This window comes from Silene latifolia, chromosome 7 (assembly GCF_048544455.1).
Source record: "Silene latifolia isolate original U9 population chromosome 7, ASM4854445v1, whole genome shotgun sequence".
Classification (NCBI taxonomy): Eukaryota; Viridiplantae; Streptophyta; class Magnoliopsida; order Caryophyllales; family Caryophyllaceae; genus Silene; species Silene latifolia.
The window spans coordinates 116,772,661-116,786,641 of record NC_133532.1 but is presented as its reverse complement, the minus strand read 5'-3'; the positions used below and the strand labels follow the sequence as shown (position 1 = coordinate 116,786,641).

The window sequence follows — 13,981 nt, the reverse complement described above, 5'->3', positions numbered from 1 at the left end:
ACAAGTCGTACAAGGACCATTAGTGTCTCATTCCCGTCATAAGCGGAAGACGGATACCATTTTACCTCACAATGTATCCACTTTTTCTCTCTCTGCAACACTATTCATGTGGTCCCCTTTCTCCACTAACCCATTTTGTTACCATTTTATCTCACAAAATATCCGTCACAAATGGTAACCCGTCACAAGGGAGACCAATTGTTTTTGTTATAAATGCTTGATTTCACGTTCTTGCCATTTTACGTTAAGTTTACCATTTTATCTCACAAAATATCCGTCACAAATTGGCGACTGAATCAACAGGCGTCGCCAATTTGGCGACTGAACTTGCGACTGAAAGGCGTCTCTAATTGGCGACTGAACCAAAAACCGTCGCCATTTTTGCGACCAATAGTAGTCGCCATTTCCGTCGCTATTTTGGCGACTACTCCCTCATCCGTCGCCATTTTAGCGACTGAAATCCGTCGCCCGAGTGATTTTAGGCGACTAACAGTTGCGACCACCACTTGGCGACTGATTGTAGTCGCCCGAGTACTTTTAGCGACTATTTTCTGTCGCGTAAGTCAGTCGCCCGAGAGCAGATTTCTTGTAGTGTTGCCTGGATTTGTAGTAGTGACTAAACTTAACCGAAACTTTGTTAGACCTGTAATTGACTCGACCCAAAGTGCTACAACCTAGAACTATCTGATCTAGCTTACATGGCACGGAGTGACAAAATGATTCATGTGAGTCACATCCGAGATACATACAAAAATAAAAACATAGTCATGAACTCAGAAATCTGAAGTACCGACTGTGTGGCACACTGGCACCCCCGTGGCCCCGTGCTTGGCAGAATAACACAAGCCTCAGTGAATTCAGAAATAACAGGCAATCGACTAATCCCAAATTGATAAATGTAAGGGGTGTAGCACAAGGCCTTCCCGTGATGTCCTAGAATTAATATCCTCAAGCACATTTAACTGCGGAGTTCTGATTGAATCGGGTGCATTTGAGCACTATTAAAGTAACTCCCCTAAATTTAACACAAGTCTCACGTAAAATATTTCATAAATACAATACAGGGATTTCTTCCTCCCTCTCCCCTTCCCTTGTCTTATATTTGCTATCCAAACAATCCCCCTTCATCCCCCCTCCCCTTCCCTTCCTTCCCTTTCCCTTCCCTCTATCCCCCTCCCCTCCCTTTCCCTCCCAGTTTGCTATCCAAACACACCCTTAAAGGTTCCACCTTTGAAATTAAAACCATCAATATGCATTTTACTTGATAGCATGATTTTGACAGCATGATAACCCTAATTTTACCAAATGTTCCACCTTTGAAATTAAAACAATTCCTGATATAAGAGTTTAAATTCGGAAAAGCATAATTGTTGGTGATTTAAGAGTAATTACCGGTTCATTTGGCGTAATTAAGATTGGTTCATAGATGGGTAATTTCTAAATAATGTAATGCGAGTTCGGGAAGTACGGAGTGTACACTCACTTAATTATTTACGGGATTACGGTATAGTTTTCGGTTCGAATAACTTTGAAGGGGGTCTCACTACTCGGATTTTAATTAAATGTATCCGAATTTACAAGAGTTGTAACTCTTCGAAATACATCTCCCTATACTGTTTTTTGTCATTATAAATGAAATGAAGGGATGAGAAGAAAAAGTTACTGAAAAATAATAATCTTCTCGCATCAAAAGAACGTTTAACAAACTACTCAAAAATACTTCTTAATTATATCTCTCAGTATTACATGTCAATACGAGGAGAAACCTTTATCTCAATAGAAAGTTCGATACAACCCAGGCACTAAAGTAAGGGTCGAATTGTTCTATTAGGAAAGCATAGCGATTCGGTGCGGTTTTATTATTGTCAATTCCAATTCGTGAAAATCAATTTCCTAACAATCTAATAGAACAATTTTGAAATATTTAAAGATGACGAATGCAAAGGGAATGACAATAAAAGTGACAAACTGGAAAGTTTGAGGGTGTTTATTTTAGAAGATGGCAGAAAAAGAAGGAGAAGCAATTGAAATAATGACGATTATATATGTCGAGGTAACATACTTACGAGTATTTTCGTTTTTATGATGATGATAAAAATCGGTAAGTGAGATATTAATGGAAAAGGTTGAAAAGTTTTGCGAAATTTCTATTGAAAGTAAGAAGTCACTACAGATATGTCATGCCAAAATTTTGTTATGAAAGATGATCCGTATACGGTATATATGGGTTGACGAAATCAGTTGCGGAAATATCACAGAAAATTTTGATATGTCGAAAAAATATTATATGAACCACTGAATGAATGTGGGCATCAAATTGAAAACATCAAAGTAAAAAGATAAGTACCTTTTATTGTTTTATATGTGATTGGTAAATCCAATGTACTCCCTCCGTCCCGGTCATTTGTTGTTCTTTGGTTTTGGCACAAAGACCAAGGAAATGGGAAGGGCCCAATAACTAAATGACAAGTGGAATAAATTGAGTGTGAATAATCAAATTACTCATCAAATCTAATCTTAAAATAGAAAGGACAACAAATGACTGAGACACCCCAAAATGGAAAAGGACAACAAATGACCGGGACGGAGGGAGTATATGATATCATGATGGTAATGTCTCTATTTTATATGTGGTGTTGAATTATGTTTGACATATTGCTTACGCAAAATGGTTTGAAATGTACTATGTCAAATTTTTGTCATCTTCGTAACTCATAGGTAGAGACTGCATAATACAGAGTATTTATTTGTCTTGGATTAAGTTTCTATGATTTCAGTGTATCATCTTCATGTCTCATACTGATGTTAAAATCAATATGAGTGCTCTTTTGCATGACTATGTTTCAACACGAGAATATGTAATGTTTCTACAAACCAAATGATCATAATGAAGTATGGTAGTCAGAATGTTTATGCCATCAAGTTTAAAATGTTGGATTTGAAGATGAAATGATTTTGTATTAAGACCTCTGTATTTATTAATTATTATCGTCACAGTTTGGTTTTTGTGCAACTAACTTTGCTGATGTTTTGATTATGTTCTTAATCATGTTTAGCCAACTATTGTAGATCATGTTGACTTGTAGTATGGTTTTGATATGATGCAATTATCATGAATGAAGTACGGTATCCATTATTTCATCTGAATTGATTCATGGTGGGGTTTTACTTGTCAAAATTTTAAATTATTGATTAATTTTGTCGTTGACGATGATGACATGATCTTGTTTGACACTACATAGTGGTTTACAGAGGATTATTATATTGTACCATCCTTTGGAAATTAGACAATTGCAGTCTTTTGGATTTCAGTAACCGTCTCACCTTTGGAAAGGGTTTATGTTTATTGATGTCTTGAATCTTAATATGGTGTAATATTAAGTGATATTTTGCCTATGTCTATTTGATTGTATGACATGGTTAAGAGGTGTACTATAACAATATGGTGTACAATTGAGTGTACAAGGTGGATGTGAATGTCATATATAAACTCTCCTTAAATGATACACGGATATGCGGAATTGAGAGATAAAATATGGGCACTCGTATGGCACAATAGCATAGTGTATCGGTGTTTGTGTGTAGTGGTGTATAGTCACGGTTTATAGTGACTTAGACACACAAGGTCGTTTGAGGGAGTTGGAGAATCACCCATGAAATGTGACATTTTTATGTCAAGTTTAATCTCATTGTGTTTTGCACTTATATTTTAGGAAAATGATGCAAGGTTAATGAGATGGGTATTAGTGTTAAGTTTGATTAAGAGTTGTTCATTAATCTTGTATAATATATATTAGATTGATTAATGTTTTATTTATAATGTTTAGTCATTAAATGCTTTGATAATCATGTTAAAATTGATTATGAGTTATCAAGTGTGTTGACTATGTTTTAGTTGAGTAACATTTTGTATGTGATGATTGATAATTTATTCATATGGATGTTTGTAGTGTTTTCACTATGCTTACTTGATAGCCTGGTGTATTGATATAAGGCGGTACTAAAGGAATCTAATTAATACCTTAAGTAGCCTAATTTTCAAGGAGGAGATGAAATTCACCCATATAGGACATAAATTTTGAAGTTGTGTTAAATCTCACATTGATTATTTATGTGAAATGAACATGTAAAGAAATATTTATGAAATATGGTGCTTTGATCAATGGATATTTGATTGGTTATTTAATAATGTTGTTAGAGTGCTAACTGTTTTGTAATGATTGTTTAACATGTTAATATCTTGTGTAAAGTATTTTAAAGTTTGATTATTTAATTGATTTATTTACCATATAATCTCGGGAATGATGATTTGTGATAACCATGATGAGATTATGGACTCATGGTGGTTTATCATATAAGAGGTAAATAAATAGCATTGAATGTACAATTACTGACAATCCGGTTATGGAGTTGTCATGTGTTGTAGAATTATTCACAAGTTGGTCTTTGACATAAAGCAAAGATTATTTACCTTGTAAAAGGTGTTTCTGTCATCGTGTTCTTCTATGAAGGACATGGGGGAGGTAATATGATCCTTAGTACTAGGATCAAGGGTGAGAGTATGATTATTATTCTCCAGTTAATATTCGTAAGGGTTGAGAATGACGGTTTTATCTAACATTAAAAGTGAATTGAAGTCATGACTCGGGTGTTCACAAGGGCTTAATTATTGTGGTTTGACAAGTTGTGTAAGTATACTAGTATAGCTAGTACTCATCTTTGGCAAAGGATTAAGCAAGTATGACAATGTATAAAGTAAACCATGAATTATGGTATGTCCTATGTCATTTTTCCTTCGGTTTTAGAGGGATAGTATTTTGCAAATTGAAGTACCAAATGTAGAAGGTGATTTTCTACTAGTGGTAGTGTATTTTACTTTGGAAAGTATCATGAGTATATGGACTTCCAAGCTAAGAAGCGAATTTGCATTATGAGTTTGACATTGGAGTTGGTATGCGTAGTGTTAGCATAGCCGGTTAAGGCTAAGTAGCTAAGGAAATTAATTAATCTACGGTATTACTTAAAAGTATTAGACCAATTTCAACATTGATTTCTTTTTTGATAGTGAATAATGGTGCACCAGGGTGTTTGCTATAACACGGTATATGGACTATCATAAATGGGGATGATCTTGGCTGTCTTTCGTGAGATCTCATTTTTAGTTGATCACTTTGCATAAAGGGTCAATTATGGACTTGGTTATTAAAGTCGGTTGACGGGATGGGTCAAAAACTCGTATAAGATCCTTGGCGATAGGATACCCAATTCCCCTCTAATACAACGTTAGAGGCTGAATTCAATGTGGAAGGCCTATTGTTAAGAGATTGAAGCACACAATAATTTATATCCCGAGGTGTGTGCTTAGACTTGCATGTTGTAAGATTGATCTTTTGAAAAAGTGTGTTTGCAAGGACACGATGAAAAGAATCAACCTATATGAACATGAAGTACAGCCGCTTCAAGGGAGTATGGGTTTGACTCCTGATATGTTCATGAATAGATATGGGACACTAGGCTTGTAAATAAGTGTCGGTTTATGTAATTTTAGAAGTAAATTAGTTTATGTGTGAGTTATCTTCATGTATTCAAAATGGGTAGAAAGGGTTCAATGCTTAGTCACACCCCGATACTCGAATATTTGGAATGTGTAATTTCACTAAGTGGAAATTCAATCTTCGTGACATTTCCATTTATGCATAAATTGGTATGTTTGTTAGCTGTTTAATCTTGTATTACGCTTAAATGGGGGAGGAATGTTGGTGATTTAAGAGTAATTACCGGTTCATTTGGCGTAATTAAGATTGGTTCATAGATGGGTAATTTCTAAATAATGTAATGCGAGTTCGGGAAGTACGGAGTGTACACTCACTTAATTATTTACGGGATTACGGTATAGTTTTCGGTTCGAATAACTTTGAAGGGGGTCTCACTACTCGGATTTTAATTAAATGTATCCGGAATTTCTGAAGAGTTGTAACTCTTCAGAAATACATCTCCTATACCTGTTTTGTCATTATAAATAGACAAAGGGATGAGAAGAAAAAGTGAAAAAATAATAATCTTCTCTCGCATCAAAAGAACGTTTAACAAACTACTCAAAAATACTTCTTAATTATATCTCTCGTATTCTCACGAATACGAGGAGGCAAACCGTCTTATCTCAATAGAAAGTTCGATACAACCCAGGCACTAAAGTAAGGGTCGAATTGTTCTATTAGGAAAGCATAGCGATTTGGTGCGGTTTTATTATTGTCAATTCCAATTCGTGAAAATCAATTTCCTAACAATAATCATAAACAGCATGAATAATGTTCCTTGCAATCACTTGACAAATCGATACAACTTAATTATTAGATAAAATTGATGCTCCATATAATTAAGATGAAAAGACAAAAGATGATACCAATTTTGATGTAATGGTCCTTGCAATTTGTAGATGTAGTCAGTTCTTACATAATCTTAATTAAGCAATTAATGGAAAGTTTCAGGAATAATTTCTAGGGTTTTGAATTTTGATGATTGTTCTTCCACCGGATTTTGGATTCATGACTGAAAACGTATTACAGTCTTGGAGCAGGTCAGCCAAGAATGGCTCCGGGTAATGACACATGTAATAAAAGAATGCGAACAATATGGAGATTCATGGAGCGGGTCAACTCCCTCTACGCCTGCTATCCCTCTACGCCTGCTACCCCTGTCAGCCAAGAATGGTTCGGTCTTTTATCCACAATATTTATAATTTCAGTCTACGATCTGATCTGGTCCAATACAATCTTGAACTAATGCTCACACTTATGACCCTACTCCATATATACTAATATATACATCACAAATATTCATTTGTGACAGACAAAATCTGTCATTTTGAAGAAACGTGAGATAAAGGGGTAAGTGAGCGGGCAAGTGAAGAGGGCAAGTGGGGAGGGGCTGTGAGATGTCTCTTTGAAAAGACCGTCACAAGCAAGACTCTTTGTATATACGGGCCGTAATTACTCAATATTTTTACCAAATCCTAAAGCATATATAGAGAAGGTCAAAGAGCCTAAGATGATATTTTAAGCCAATCAAAGTCTTGTTTCAGATGGTCTGGAATAAGACGGATTAAATGTCACCATTTCTTTAATAGAATGTAACCATTTAATGACAAAATGTTATAACTAAAATTGTCACTTTTACCCTGAAAATGATGGTAACATTTTATCAGAAAATAGTAACATTCTATCTTAAAATAGTTACATTTGATCCGTCTTATTTCAGACAAGAATGAGAATTTGCGATTTTAAGCAAGTCGTGTTCAAAGTCAATGAAGTCCATTAACAGGCATATTTTGAACAAGTCGTACAACGACCATTAGTGTCTCATTCCCGTCACATAGTATTATCATTGACTCCTTACAAGTTACAACTCATATTTTGTTTGTACCCTTCAAAATCCACAAACTTAAGAGTGTGAGTCAATGCAATCACTATCGAATTAGAGACCAACCACACAATTTATTGTAACACCTATCAAACGACGCATTTAACACCGGAAACAAACACATTCCAATTTTTGTTATAAATGCTTGATTTCACGTTCTTGCCATTTTACATTAAGTTTAGCTTGCTACACGAGTACTTGCCTTTACTGGTAACCGGGTATGTTATCTGCTTGCTTTTTTTTTTCAATCTATTTATATAACACAGTTCTGGTTTAAAAATTAAGTTGAGTATGTTCGTCTTAAATAAAAATTTGTGTTACAAAATTTATTATGTTTTGTTTTTATTGCTTCATTTGGTTTATTTATAAGATTTAATTGTTTGGGATCGAAAATATACATCGATTCTTTTGGACAGATTAGTAAGTAATGCTAGAATTTTATAAAAACCAGAAAATCTAGTTAAATTTTTCAAAAATAGCATTTGCTACCATTTCTACTAATCCTTATTGACAGTCTTACAGGTTTAGCGACCGTTTCTACTAACCCTCTTAATAGTAATGATCATATTAAGGAAACCACTATAGCGTCATCGTCAAATTATTTGTAATACTATGGGAATATCAATTATAGTGTTCATTATTTAATGAATCCTACATTACATTATATACTATATTATGTGTTATGGCTCTTATGGGTGATACTCAATTTCAATACCACGACACCGAGTGACAACCTATCCACTAGGTTCAAAAACCACAATAGCTCTCCGTGGAGCCCAAATCACCATACTAAGGCGTCAAATCAGATCTAAGTTTGCAAAACCACTTGCAAATTGCACCAATATATAAGAAAACTCCACCTTAACGTCAACACTGTCATCCTTACACAAATTCACTAAACCCAAAAGCATGTCAACTTTTCCCAAAATCTTTTCACCCATAATTGACAAACCCAAATAACGCCTAAAAGATAATACGGACGCAATATAGGCCCAAGTTTGAATGGTTGAACCTTAGGCTCGGATACCATCTAAGATATTATAATGACCTGATTTTTGTTAATGAAATAGAGTACAATATATACTAGAGCCTCTTGGAGAACAATTCAAAAATATTACACGAAATAAAAGTTTAATAATTTAGGGGGCGTTTGCTTGGAGGTCTATAAAAAAGGAAAAGAGAAACAAAGTTATTGATTTCCTTTGTTTGTTTTGTGTTTGTTTGACACAAACAAAGAGAATGAAATTCCCTTCCTTACCCCTCAATCCATCTAATTCCTTACCCTCCCACCCCCAAGTTATGAGATTTCATTACCCTTGTTACCCTTCAACCACCTTATTTACCTATCACCACACTTGCGACTCCCACCACACGAGTCACCATCAAGACACCGCCACCACCACCACCACCACCATAGCTACCCCACATAAACCACCACCGCCACAACCACCATGACACCACCACCACAGCCACCCCACTGCCACCACCACCATGACGCCATTGCCACCACCACCACCACCACCACCAAAACCACCACCACAGCCACCCCACATAAACCACCACCACAACACCACCGCCACCACCACCATCACCACCACCACCACAGCTAACCTACTGCCACTACCACCACCACGACGCCATCACCACCACCACCATCACCATCACCACCACCACAACCACCCCACCTAAACCACTATCCGCACACTAAAACAAACCACAACCCACCACACTTCATTTTCTTGATGTAACCAAACAACTAGTTAAATTTTAGGTAATCTCTTACCTTTCCCCCTCTTCCCCTTTCTAATTTCCTTTCCCTTTTCCTTTCTCTAACCAAACGCCCTCTTAATGTTAATCCCTTCTATACCTTAAAACGGATGCATCATATCCAATAATTCTCTGTTTCGTACTTATTTTTGCATTCCAAACATTCCCTCTACGATTCTCAAACTTTCTTTCGGACACCTTAACGCCTCTATAGCTGCTACATACTTACAGTAATGCGAATCATTCACCGACCAAATTGAAGTTGGCATAGTGGCTCAATGTTGGGATAGAATAAATAGATGTTGGCATGTTGCCTTCGTAGGCTGCTTGATGGTAGGTTCGTGACATATCACCTTTACCACTAAACCGAGTCACTTACTCTGACGCTTTCTAATGCTAAACAAAGATACATTTAGTCATTATTAAAGTGTTATTTTAGCAAAGTGGCTACTTCAACTAGCAACAAAAACACAATCCTACATGGACCTAAGGGGTAAATAGTTTGAAATTAACGCCAACTTGATTCTTATGCTCTAGTATGTCATTGTAGGAAAGCGCTTGTGGAGAGACTCGAGGAAGTAATGAAGATGCTTTGGGCATTTACCCTGCTTATTTACGCGTGCCTAACATTGCCCATACCAATTTCCGCGGCCAATGTTTCAGTCACTGAACTACTTAAGGATCCAAACACCATAGTGTCTACAAATGGTACCTACAAACTCGGCTTCTTTAGTCCTCCCAACACCAAAAACCGATATCTTGGGATTTGGTACAATAATGTTTCTCCCACATACTATGTTTGGGTAGCAAATCGAAATAAGCCACTGAAAGATTCTTCAGGATTACTAAGGATTTCCGAAAAACTGATACTTCAAGTTGTCAATGGCAACAAACACGTCTTGTGGTCACCCAATATACCACCTCCTACGTCGAATCACTCAAATGTGACTAATACTACTATCGACTTTTTAGATAATGGTAATTTAATTTATAGAAGCACCACCAATGGTAAAATTCTGTGGCAGAGTTTCGAGGACCCCACAGACTCGTTACTCCCGAATATGCAGGTGGCTATGAGTTCAATCAATTTGCAGAGGCTATACGCGTGGAAAACTGCTTCTGACCCGTCAATTGGCAGGTATTCACTCGGGCTTGATTCTGCGAGTCACCCTCAAATGGTTATATGGGATGGTAATAAACGACATTATCGAAGTGGGCCATGGAATGGAAATGTGTTCTTGGGAATGCGGTATGCGGACCTACGGCCAGACACGCGGATACTTCAATCCACAAAGACGATAGTGGATACAGTGTTACGCTTGTATACACTGGAGCTATCAATCTAACCTACTCGCATTATGTTTTCAACTACAATGGCTCCTTAAGCGAGGTTTACTGGGACCCGGTCTCTAAGTCGTGGGTAACAATTTACCAGGATCCGATTGATGAGTGTGATTTCTATGGCAAATGTGGGGAATTTGGTATTTGTAACTCGCAAAGCTCTCCAATTTGTCGGTGTTTGAAGGGGTTTGTGCCACAGAACCCAGGGGAATGGAACAAAGGAAATTGGTCTGGTGGTTGTGTAAGAAGGACTCCGTTGCAGTGCGGGAAAGGAAGCGCGCAAGATGGGTTTTTACTTATGGACACGGTTAAGTTGCCCGATCTTGAAGAGTGGTTGTCAGTACTAAATCAAAATGATTGTCGAAACCAATGCTTAGTGAATTGTTCTTGTACAGCGTATGCTTATGATGCCGGAGCTGGGTGTATGTACTGGTCGAAACACTTGATCGACATTCAAGAGTTTTCCAGTGGCGGTATTAATCTTTATCTTCGTCTTGCAAGCTCAGAACTACGTAAGTAACAACAACGTCAACGTCTTGTTTGTCACAATGACAATTCTATATATATGACTAAGGGTCCGTTTGGATTGAAGGAATTGGAGAGAAGGGGAGGGGAGGGAAAAGGAGGGATTTAATTTCCTTTGTTTGGATAAAAAATATGGGAGAAAGGAAATGGAAGGAGAGAGAAATGAGAGAGAAATGAGAGGACTTATTTTCCCTCCTATAGAACAAACTATAATCTTTCCAATGGTGGCAAGATTTGGAAAGAAAATATTATTTGGACTCTAATTATACCACCAACATCCTTCAATCCTCCATCCATTCTTCATCTCCCTCCTTCCTCCCCTTCCATTTCCCTTCATATTTTTTGTTATCCAAACACCCACATCCCATTTGCCCTCCCCTTCTCTCCCCTCCCTTCACCTCCCCTCACCCCCCTCCCCTTCCCTTCCCTCCTAAAATTGTATCCAAACGGACCCTAAATGAAATTTTTGTTATATTATTTGTAGGTAACAAGAAACGACAGAAATCGATTATTATTGCAGCTTCCGTTATATTAGGAACTAGCTCGATTACCTTGTTTTTTCTACTCCTATGGCTATGGCTTGCTCGACGTAAAGGTAAAATGTCTTTTTCTACAGTATTTCATCATGAAACGATACTGTTGGGTTTGTGCCTTGAATCTGTTAGCCTTTCCCTAGCAGTCATGCTTATCATACCGTCTAAATCTGTAATCTGAAAACTCCTCACACATTAATAAAACGCTCTCCCTTCTGCCCTGTGGACGTAGCTAACATAACGTTAGTAAACCACGTAAATCTGTATGTTACTTTCTTTATTGTCTTATTTGTCTTTCTTGCATCTGTTATAACAACAGATGCCTTGCCCACTAAATGTTCACTAATTTCTATAAAAGCCTGTCTCTTGAAAACTAATTATAATGTTTTCTTGCCAGAAAAAGAAGCTAGACGAAAGCATATCTTGGAGACCATCAATTATAATGATAAGACGAACCAAAAAACAAAATTCGACGAGCTACCATTTTTTGAATTTGGAATATTAGCAGATGCAACATATAACTTCAGTGAAAGTCACAAGCTCGGACAAGGTGGTTTCGGACAGGTCTTCAAGGTAAATTTATAATAGAGTTGTTCATGCGCAGGACGGCACATGAGATACATCAGCTCAGCCAAAACCCGCGTATGATCACCTTTTATTAAGCCATTGTTCTATTTTCCTATCTCTCAATGCATCAGTCTTGTTGACAGGGAACACTGAAAGACGGGCAAGAAATAGCTGTGAAAAGACTTTCTGCAGCTTCAGGACAAGGCTTGGAAGAGTTTCGAAATGAAGTGATTGTAATTTCTAGACTGCAACACATGAATCTTGTCAAGCTTATTGGTTTTTGTGTCGAAGGAGAAGAAAAACTTTTGGTTTATGAATTCATGCCGAATAAAAGTTTGAGTGCATTTCTGTTTGGTAGGTTTCTCAATTCACTTCCTAGGCTTGGACGAGTCTCCGATTTTTTTTTACTAGATTGTAAAGCTTGTGTTTAATTTTGAATGCAGATCCTACAAACCGAAAACTTTTAGATTGGAGGAAACGTCTGCACATCATTGAAGGGATTTGTCGAGGATTAATTTACCTTCATAGAGATTCCCGATTAAGGATTATTCACAGAGATCTTAAAGCGAGCAATATTTTGCTAGATGAAGATCTCAACCCAAAGATATCAGACTTTGGCATGGCACGAATCTTTAAGCATGGTCAGGATCAAGATGAAACTAGACGAGTTGTCGGTACCTAGTAAGTCTTTTATATAAACAAATTATAGATGATCTGATCTTCTAGATGCTTAATTGCTTATTCTTCAACTGATGCAGTGGTTATATGTCTCCTGAGTATGCGATGGAAGGTCATTTCTCAGAGAAGTCGGATGTGTATAGTTTCGGTGTTTTGTTGCTCGAAATTGTGTCTGGCAAAAGGAATAGTTCTTTCTGGTTGGAGGTGGAATCATTAACACTTTTGGGATATGTGAGTTATGCTACTTCTTACTTTTGGTTCTTTTTTTTTTTTTTTTATGCTGACGGAATTTGAACTAAGCTAGTTGACATCTTATGGTTTTAATTCTTTTTATATGACATGTTAACTAATGAAAATGAATTCTTTCTTTAATTTTTATTGTTCTAGGTGTGGAAACTATGGGTTGAGGGTGAAGTTGTTTCGATGATAGATCCGATAATCTCAGATACGAGTAATAGAGAAGAGATAATAAGGGCAATACAAGTGGGATTGCTATGTGTACAAGAAAGTGTAAAGGAAAGGCCAAGTACCTCAACTGTTATATCAATGCTGTCTTCAGACATGGCAAATCTGCCAAAGCCGAAACAACCAGGTTTCAATCGGCGTCAAATATTTGAGGAAGATGGTAGCAGCTCTCAACATCAAAGCTCTGGAGGAAATAATGTGTCAGTTACTACTCTGACTGCTCGATAGTCGATTTCAGAGTGTTAACAGAGTTGAATTTGGTTCAGATTTCTGGATTTACGTGTTGTAGATGCTATTTCGCTGCTAAATGATCTTCGTCTGATTGATGTATGTATTCTATTGTGAATGACCGAGAAAGGCATGGAATCAATTTCCTTCGGTTATAAATGATCTTCGTCTGATGTCGTCTTCTTTACCATCTGCTATGTTTCGGATAATAGATCTATTTGCTAAGTGAGGCTGTGTGATGTTCTACTTACATATTTCGATTAGTCTTTCCTTTCAAAGTGACAGGTAAACGAATGACGACCGCCTCAAAGTCTCATCAAACAAAGATTCATTTCTCGAAATTGTTTATAGTTTTGGTGTATTGTTGCTCGAAATTGTTTCCGGCATGAGGAATTGTTTCTTTTGGTTCGAGGAAGAATCATTAACACTTTTGGGATATGTGAGTTATAAAACCCGGA

General features: G+C 36.9%; 1 pseudogene; it reads left to right on the top strand.

Annotated features, from left to right (window-relative positions):
• Positions 1-7,483: 7,483 nt before the first annotated feature.
• On the top strand, positions 7,484-13,685 carry LOC141592676 (G-type lectin S-receptor-like serine/threonine-protein kinase At1g11300; annotated as a pseudogene).
• The last annotated feature ends 296 nt before the right edge of the window (positions 13,686-13,981 follow it).